The following is a 10,773-nucleotide window of genomic DNA, read 5'->3' as shown; positions in this document are numbered from 1 at the left end:
AACTTTTTTTTTTTGATCTGACATATCATAAGATACTTTCTATATTTATCTAATGAAATCACATTTTCAAAAAAAGAAGAAGTGGATATTCATATAGTTCATTATTCATGTAGTAAAAATCTTTTTTTTACAGTTTTTATACACAAACACATATATATAAATATCTATATAATATATAATATATAAATACCTAAAATCTTGTATAAAAATATTTATTTTCTAGCACAGGTTGACAATATATGAAGTATAAATATATATATATATATATATATATATATATATATATGTAGAGAGAGAGAGAGAGAGAGAGAGAGATATAGATAGGTAGTTATATAGATATGTACAATTGTTAGTACAATTTGTTTAATTGACAAATATATGTATACAATTTTTTAAAACAATTTATTAAAAAAACACAAATATATTTTTACATTATTGTCAACTTTAGAGAAAATTTTTGACCATTTTAAAAAAGTATATGTATAGATGGATATCAAATGAAAAAAATCTAATCCGAAGTTCATAAATATCAAAACAGTTTTTCTAAAAATGTATCATTTTTTTTCCAAAAATATGAAGATATTCAACTTATTATTTACTTTTCATTTTTCAATAACATAGATATATTTGTAATATATCTATATATATGTATATATGTAGTATATATGTGTGTATTGTATGTATATATATGTATGTATGTATATATATAAATATATACATATGTGTGTGTGTATTACAAATATATATATTTGAAATATATATAATTTTGATTTTTTTACACATCCATCCCAAAATAAATATGCATATGGAAATATGCACATTTTTTAACTTAAATATGTCAACGTCAACTTCAATATTTTTTATTTTTTTGTATTTTTTTCTTTAAACGAACCTTTTTTAAGTATATTTTTCAATTTCAAAAAACCTATACATACCAACATTTTTTACATTAAAACTTTATATATTCATATATATATATTTATACTTATATTTTCTAAAAACATATTTTACAATAACTAATATAAATGTTAAATATCCATTCATAATATTTTTTGAAAAAATATTTTTTCTTAATAGGTGTTTAATTTGTACAGATATATACTGCATATTTAACCTTTCAACATTTTTTAAAAATGTTTACAATAAAATTTTAAAAAAATATTTTTTATATAATGTGTTTATAAATATCAAAATTTAGTCACATTAAAACATTTTACATATATATGTATATATATATATACATCTATATATACAGTAAATGAAATGTGAAATTTTCAAAACATTTTTGTAATTTTTATAAGCACATGTAAATATATATATACAAAAAAAATTGGATTTTGTAAAAAATTGTATATGTAATTTTTTTATAAGACATCTTTCAAAATGTCCTGCGTATATATATTCTATTACATTATATTAAAAAACGATTTGTTTAGAGGTTGGAATACATCATAAATTATTTAGAGACTTTTTTGGAATATATATTTTTAAATACAAATCTTTCATCTGTTAAAAAAAAAAATTAAAAGTTAAAAACTAACATGTTTTCCTGTTTTAAAGTATATATCAACTTTGAATAAAAATTTCAATTTCTAACTTCATTATCTTTTTCAATATCAGAATCTATACATTATTAGCAACTACTTACTTTACTTTATTACATGTTTAAATATGAATGTGTATATATATATATACATTTCAACACTTTGACATATATATGATAATTTCAACTAAATATTTTTTATATTTTCAATGTATATACAAATATATATATATATATATATAAAGACAAATATATATATATATGCATATATATATATATATATATACACGTATGTGTGTGTGTGTATGTTTAAAAAATATGTTGGAATATACGGACCATGATTTTTACATTTTTTTCTATTTTGGGATTGTTTTAAATTCATATGTATAAATATATAAATTAAACAAAATATTTTTTTATGTTGATACACATAGACTTAAAAAAATAAGGTGGATTTGAAGTAGATTTGAAAAGAATTTAATTGAAAATTTGATTAATCTTTAAAGAAGTTATGTATTTATATAAACATGAAAAATTGTTGATTATATATGTTTCACCTTTTCAAAAAATATGTGTCAAATTAAAAGTATTTTTTCATTTTTTTCATTAAAAGGTACATATGATTTATATATTGTAAAATATATAATACATATATTGCCTTCATAAATCTTTTGTATTCAAAAATATTCTGAAATGTTTACACCTATCTCATAATAAAAGAAAATAGATATTTTTTGTGTAAGTAGATATATAAATACAAATATGTGTGTATATATATATATATATATATATATATATATATACACATATTTACAAACGTATTTGGATTTTTTTTATATGGATCATTATTCTTAGATTTGTTTCTATTTATGGATTGTGTTAAGTTCATAAGTATAAATATAAATAAATATATTAATTAAACAAAACGTTTTTTTATGTTGATACACAAAAACTTTTAAAAAAAAAAGTGGATTTGAAGTTGATTTGAAATGAATGAAATATAAAATTTGAGTAATCTTACAAAAAGTTATATATTTATATCAACATAAAAATTGTTAACATTTTCATAACAACAAAAATGTTGATACGTGTATCACCTTTCCAAAAATGTATGTCAACTTAAAGGTGTTTTTTCAATTTTTTCATTAAAAGGTACATATACTGTATATATCATAAAACAGATAATACACATATCGACTTTAATAAATCTTTTGTTTTCAAAAAAAAATTCTGAAATGTTTACATCAATGACATAATAAAAGAAAAATAGATTTTTTTGTGTAAGTAGATAAATACATACAAATATGTATTTTTTTTTAATAAACATTATTATATATATGTATATATGTATATATAATAAACATTATTATATATATATGTGTGTGTATATATATAACGCATACCTTTTTTCTTAGTATATATATATATATATATTTATCAAAAAATATAGATTCTTCAAATTGGTTGTTCTGAGGCGTGTTCAGCCGTCCTTGAAGGAACTTCCATCCAAAGGTTCACCTCAGGATGGACGTCTTTCCTGTGGGAGAAAAAGCCGCTGGAACTGAATTCGTCTGCAGATGAAATCATTCCCGACGTCCGCCGAGGTTCCAAATCAGCTTTTAATCTCCTCAGGCTTCAGCTGCTGGAGGAGGAAACCATTGTCAGCAAATAAACACAGGCCTATTATAAGACAAATTACAGTTAGGAAAGTGAAAATAAACCAGCTAGCCAAGAAAAATACCGTTTTGGTAAGTGTTGCAGCCGAGCGTCTCGAAGAGTTCAATCTACGATCCGCGATTCTTTGGAAACGGCTCAATATTTTATTTTCTGTGAGTCTATTTCTAAGCTCATTTCCCAGCCTCGCTCTTCGCCTTCTCCGGTTTGGGGATGAATTAAAGAGTCATTCGCTGGTCACTTACACCATATCAATATGTCTCATATAGATTTTGAAGAAATATATCATAGAAACACAACATTCGGTTGTTTTGAATAGAAAAATACCAAATAATATCCATTTAAAAAAAGAAAAAGGTTTGTTTGTTCGTTCGTTCGTTCGTTTATTTGTTCGTTCATTCGTTTGTTCGTCCATCTATTCATACCAACATCATATGGCTTATATAAGAAGAATATACATATATACTGTGTATTTGTGTATAAATTCAAACATTTATTTAATAATTATAAGACTGCTACTCCTACGCTTTCATTCACATGTCAATTGGAAAGACAGGTGGTTTAATGGTTGGTTCGCTGATTCGTTAGTTCTTGTGTTTGGTGATTCGGTGATTCATTCATTGAATTCAAAAGATTTGATAAAATGTGTGTGGAAAAGATGCTAAGAGACATTTTTATTTGTTCGTTTGCTCGGCTGTTTATTCGTTCGTTTATTCATTTGTTGATTCATTTGCGCGCTCATTTGTTCGTTCGCTCATTAGTTCGTTAGTTTGTTAATACATCCATTTGTTCGCTCGTTCGCTCATTCGCTCACTCCTTAGTTGGTTCGTTCATTTGTTCGTCCGCTTGTTCGCTCACTCGTTCATTTGTTTGTTCGTTCGTTCTTTGTTCATCGCTCATTTGTTTTTTCGTCCGTTCAATTTAGTTTGTTGCTCACTCCTTTGTCCGTTTGTTCATTTCTTGGTCCGCTCGTTTGCTCGTTGGCTGGTTTGTTCGTTCGTCCACTCGTTCATTCATTCATTTGTTGGTCCTTTCGTTCGTTCGTTTGCTCACACATTTGTTTTTTTGTCTGTTCAATTTAGTTCATTCGCTCGCTTGTTTGTCTGTTTGTTCATTCGTTGGTCCGCTCATTAGCTCGTTTGTTCGTTCATTCGTTTGTTGGTCCGTTCGTTTGTTTGTTCGTCCATTCATTTAGTTCGTTTGCTCACTCCTTTCGTCCATTCGTTCATTTCTTGGTCCGCTCATTTGTTCGTTCATTCATTCATTTGTTGATTCGTTTGTTTGTTCATTCTTTGTTCATTAACTCACTAGTTCGCTCGCACATTTGTTTGTTCATCCACTCAATTTAGTTCGTTTGCTCGCTCCTTTTGTCCGTTCGTTCATTTCTTGGACCGCTCATTTGCTCGTTCGTTCATTCATTTGTTGATTCGTTCGTTTGTTCGTTCGTTCGCTTGCTCATGTGTTTGTTCGTCCGTTCAATTTAGTTCGTTTGCTCGCTCCTTTGTCCGTTCGTTCATGTCTCGGCCCGCTCAGCTGCTCGTTCGTTCGCTCGTTGTCCACTGATTCGTTCGTTCGTTTGCTCGCCCACTCATTCACTCACAAGTCACCGACACAACGATCCCCTCCCTCATTCCCCTGCTTCTCCAGCATCCCGAATTTTAAAATTCGAATGAACACATCGCAGCTAATCCGGGCGGCCGGCGTGGCAGAGACGCCTCCGTCTTTTATGCAACGAGTAAATCTTTCAAGGAGTCAATTTCAAGGCTGAGAGGGAACCTGGCGCCGAAGAGTGGATCCGCCACGTGGAGAGTTAAATCACTCTCACAAATCGGGGCCGTTTACCGCCCCCGTTTAATTGGATGGCGATGATTACCGCCTAATAAAGCTTATTTTCTATCCTCCGATGCACATGATTGATTTCCCCGGGTCTGAGCCGCCGCCTGGACCGTTCTCATTACAACTCACCGGGGAGTAATTAGGAGCGCGGCTTTCGCTAACTTTGATTACAGCGGTTGAAAAAAAACCCGTCGGATCTCAAGTTCGGCTGCGTTGATTCGTCCCGATAAAAACGCGATGATCATATTTTCTTAATAAAGAGCCGCCGTGAGACTCGGTCCACGAAAAAATAGCAAAACGGTCAACGATGTATGACTTTTTTGTGAAACGCATCGCGGGCGATTAGCATTCTGGGGTGAAGAACCACAGGACGTGCTAATTGCATGAAGCGGCGTGTGATCATGTGATCAGATCATGTGATTCATCCGCTTAAAAGCTTCGCCGGAGGAAAAGCGACGGCCCCTGGGAAACTTCGTTGTCGTCTCCCCTGCGCGTCGAGCTAAAAAATTAAAAAACGCCGAAGCTAGCGGAGCTTGCTAACGCTCCTGCGAAGGCCGCGCTCAGTGACGTCGGACTGAGATTGCGGCGATGAAATTAACGATGAAATATTGATGGCGCCGGCTAATTTATCCTCGCGGCACTTTCTGCAAATTGCACGGCTTTGGCTTCATCCTGCGAGTCCAACTGTCACCCTTGCACTTTAGTCCCCGTTCTATAATTCAAAGGCGACTGTTTTATTGAAGCTTTTTTTCTCGTCCTGCTTCTTTTTTTTTCTGCGGCCGAGCAGACGAATCGATCGCAGGCCGTCCTACACGTGAGAATCGGCCTGCTTTGAAAGACGCTTCTGCTGTCGCAAACCAAATGAGCCATCGTCCAAGACTGTTGATGCTTGCAGGATTATTAAAGCCATCAGTGCGTCATTGCAGATATTAGCATGCAAGGTTTACGTGCTAATATTACAATGTAAACGTTAGCGCTACTGGTATGAGTGCTAATAGATCATATATATATATATATATATATGTACAAATACATATACACACACACACACACACACATATATATATCTATATATATATATTTTTTTAAAACATATATACATATATGTATACATAGGTATATGTGTATGTATATACATGGAATATATACTGTATAAATGTGTGTGTGTGTGTGTATATATATATATATATTTATGCACACACATACATACAAACATACATGTCGACATATATATGCATATATGTATAACCACACATATTTGTATATGTGTGGTTATACAAATATGTGTATATGTATATCTTTGTATATATCTTTGTATATTTTGACATATATATGTATATTTACATGAGATGAGAGAGATGAGAACAACTTTATTTATCTCGAAGGAAATTGTTGTGCCAGAGTTTCAAGTAAAAAACATAACAGTAAAAGATAATAGTTGAAAGGAGGAAGTATAAGAAATACAATGAAATATGAATTGTCTTAACTGTTAACTGTAACTACAAAGATTGAAGATTCCCTGCGGCTGAGGGAAGAAATCCGGTACATATGTACATATTTATACATATGTGTGTGTATATGTATATAGACAGATACATACATACATGCACATGTATGCATGAATATCTATATTGCCATATACATATATGTATATATATGTATTCACATAAATGTGTATCTTTTTATATTAAGACATATATGTGGCCACACATAGATACATACATACATATATGTATGTATGTGTATATACATACATACATATATATTCGTATATTTATATTTGCATATACATATGTATACACACTGTATATTTATACATACATATGCTTACATATATATGTACATTTTTGTACATATGTATCTATATATGTATGTATATGTATAAACAGATGTTTATATATCATATACATATATACTTATATCTTTGTGTATTTATACATATTTATGTTCAAATATATATATATATATAGACACACATTCACATACACATACATACATCTACATGCGTATACATATATTTATCTTTGCATATACATATAGATACACATATACATATGTTTGTGTCTATATGTATACATACGTATGTCTACACACACACACACACATATATAAAACATATAACACATATATGTATATATATATTAATGGTGGAACCTTGACTAACAAGTGAATAGAGCTGGTATCTAGTGAGGAGTATCTTTGCAGCGGAAAACACCTGGAAGCCCCGCATGTATAATATACATAATATACATAATATACATACATTACAGCATTATAACACTTCATCCCAGTGATGGAGTACTACCTTCAAACCCAGGAAACTCCATTTACATGGAATAATACAACAAACGTGTGTTAACAGAGTTCTGTCCTGCGCCGAAGTGACAGGAGACAGATGACATCTATTGCCGCTCAGGTGTGTGTGTGTGTGTGTGTGTGTGTGTGTGTGTGTCTTTAAGACGCCGCAGGCCACTTTGCATTCATCACCATGTCATTCCAGCACAACCTCACACACACACACAAACACACACACACACACATACGGGATTCAGGTTTAATTCTCACCGTTAAATTTCCAGAAGGCCCCGGGGCGTTTCGGCCGGCGATACAGGAAAACGCCGGCGTCGGACGCCGGAGACGCCGCTGGAGACGGCGCTGGAGATAACATCACCGCCGTAATGAGACGGCTGGGAAACCTGCAGAGGTTGGAGACGCGTGTCGGGGTTGTAGCGCCGGCGGCGGTCGGGTCGGACGGTTACCTTCTCGGCTCCGCGCTGGTTTGGTGCATCTGCAAAAAAGCTCGGTGCATCCAGGAGGTCAAAGGTCGCGCCTTCCAAACACACTCTGGAATAAATTATCAAATACCCTTTAAATGCCTTTAAATGTTTGTACGGCTTTGCTTGACCTATCGTCGCATTTTTAAAAGAAATGATAAAAATAAAAAAATATTTAATTGCTCATTTTTTTGTGTCTTCTAAAGACGCAGGGGAATTTTTTTAATTTATATTCACACCTGAATATAAGCTTGAAATAACAAAATGAATATATGTGTGCGTCTATAGGCCACATTTGTCTATAAGCTGCAGGTGTCCACGTTGTAACAAGATATAACCTTATCATTTTTATAACATATATTAAAATAATAATATTATATAACATTATTATTAAATAATAATAATAATATAATACAATTATAGTATAATGCTATATGATATATATACGATGTATAATATATGTAATATCATCATATACTAATAATATTTTAAAATATATTTATAATGTTTTTTTTCTTGCTGTCTTCTGCCTTTCTATTAATATTTATATTCATATTTATTTCCTTTTTTTGTTTGTTTTTTGACATAACTGTTACGCTGCTGTGACAAAGGAAATTCCCTGATGGGGATCAATAAAGGTTATCGTATCTTTATGTTATACAAAATAATGTTGGTACATATATATATATGATCATTAATGGTTTTAAAGTTGAAATAAAAAGGCCAAAAAATGTGAATATTTAAATTGCAATTTTCATTTTGTTCATTTTGCATAAAGATTAAATAAGAAATGTGGCCCACCGGCCAAAGTATCAACTCACTTCATGTCCTCTCTCGTGACGTCCATCCATCTTCTCTTTGCTCTTCTTCTAGACCTCCTGCCTGGCAGCTCCACTTTCAGCAACCTTCTACCCAGATCTTCACCGTGGTTTGGACATGACCAGAAGAGTGTTCATGTCCAATCCATCACTTTGGTCTCGGTCATACATGTCCTGCACCCCTGTGACAAAGTCTTCTTGTCCTTTGGGCTTTTCCCTTCGGGGGTCTCCACGGCAAAGCCACCTTCTCCATCTCACCCTATTCTCTGGATCCTCCTCTCTCACACCTCTCTCGCACCTGACCCTAACCCTCTCCATCCTGGTCGCTCCCAAAGAGAACTTCAACATCTTCATCTCTGTGACCTCCAGCTCTGCCTCCTGCCTTTTTGGTCATTGTCACTGTTTGTAGACCATGCAGCATTGCTGGTCCACCACTGTCTTGTACAACTTTCCTTTCATTCTGGAATTAAATACATAGCGGTAACATCCACAAATACGTGCTGGAAATGCTGTTTTTCTGAACACTGGCTGTTGAGGAAGATGATTTATAAATAACACAAGGAAAAGTCCATCCATTTTCTATCCCTGCTTTGTCCTCCAGCTGATCACTATCTTGGTCTAAAACTGTTAAACGCCTTCTTCGATGTCAGAATTGTACGGACTCAGAATTTCAGGCTCATTTGATGCGGTTGATGTGACCAGGCTAAATGTTTTAGCGGCGTGAAGCTTGTTGGCCCAAAAAAAAAAAATCCATAAATTAGCCGTATCGTTGATTCAACCGCAGTTTCCAAAGCGTGGGAAGAAAGTAACGGCTTATAGTGCAGAAATTACAGTAAATACGTTCATATATAATTGATTCTTAATCTCTGAAAAAGGAATAATCTCACATTTGCACTTCAAATAATGCATTATTATTAAAAGTTGGATGATGTTCTCCATGTGTAGGTCAGATGAGGCTTCTGGTCTCCAGCTTGTGAACTGACCGGGAGAATTTCTGCACATTTTTGTGTGTAATACATGCACATATGGTCGTGTGTGTGTGTGTGTGTGTGTGTGTGTGTGTGTGTGTGTGTGTGTGTGTGCGCGCCCTGGAGCACACACACACACACACACACACACACACACACAGTGTGTTCCCGCGTACATGCTGCACTCAGCTGGTTGCAGCATGACACTCCTTACCCAACCGACCATCTGCTTCTCCTCCTCCACGTCCCATTTCCAGCTGGTCTCCACCTTCTCACGTATCTTCTCCTCTCCTGGGTGGACGCCTTCCGGTTCGCGGGTAACGCCAACACCAACGGGTAACGTAACGCCACCGCCCAAAGGTCACGGAGCTCCACTCGAGTATTGAAAACCATGTTTTGTTTTCTAATATATGTTAGCATTGCCTTTAGCCTCCTCCAGCTGGTGTCCACCTTCTTGCGTATCTTCTCTCCTGGGTGGAGGCCTTACCGTTAGCGGGTAACGCCAACGCCCAAAGGTCACGGAGCTCCACTCGAGTATTGAAAACCATGTTTTGTTTTCTAAAGATGGAGAAAGTTGACTTGCTGTGGCGACCCCTGACGGGAAAAGCCGAAAGAAGAAGAAGAAGAAGTTTTCTAAAATATGTTAGCATTGCCTTTAGCCTCCTCCGGCTGGTCTCCACCTTCTCGCGTGTCTCCTGCGTATCTTCACCACTCCTGGGTGGACGCCTTCCGGTTACCAGGTAACGCCACCATCCGGAGGTCACGGAGCTCCACTCGAGTATTGAAAACCATTTTTTGTTTTCCAAAATATGTTAGCGTTGCCATTAGCCTCCTCCAGGTGGTCTCCACCTTCTCGCGTATCTTCTCTCCTGTGTGGACGCCTTCCGGTTAGCAGGTAACGCCACCACCCGGAGGTCATGGAGCTCCACTCGAGTATTGAAAACCATTTTTTGTTTTCCAAAATATGTTAGCGTTGCCATTAGCCTCCTCCAGGTGGTCTCCACCTTCTCGCGTATCTTCTCTCCTGTGTGGACGCCTTCCGGTTAGCAGGTAACGCCACCACCCGGAGGTCATGGAGCTCCACTCGAGTATTGAAAACCATTTTTTGTTTTCTAAAATATGTTAGAATGTGGCCCGTCACCTTTAGCCTCCTCCAGCTG

The 10,773-nt window shown here is 34.4% G+C and overlaps 1 long non-coding RNA gene across 1 annotated transcript; it reads right to left on the bottom strand.

Moving 5' to 3' along the window:
- Positions 1-3,012: 3,012 nt before the first annotated feature.
- LOC147216016 (uncharacterized) lies at positions 3,013-9,056 on the bottom strand. The gene is made up of 3 exons (XR_015109172.1): positions 8,649-9,056; positions 7,619-7,897; positions 3,013-3,185 (listed from the first exon to the last, which is right to left on the bottom strand). It is a non-coding gene; the product is annotated as an uncharacterized LOC147216016 (long non-coding RNA).
- Between the last annotated feature and the right edge of the window lie 1,717 nt (positions 9,057-10,773).

Source organism: Fistularia commersonii, chromosome 30, assembly GCF_037954325.1.
Source record: "Fistularia commersonii isolate RoL2024-O1a breed Wild chromosome 30, RoL_Fcom_v1.0, whole genome shotgun sequence".
NCBI lineage: Eukaryota > Metazoa > Chordata > Actinopteri > Syngnathiformes > Fistulariidae > Fistularia > Fistularia commersonii.
The sequence above is the reverse complement of the archived record's forward strand: the minus strand, read 5'-3'. Positions and strand labels throughout refer to the sequence as shown.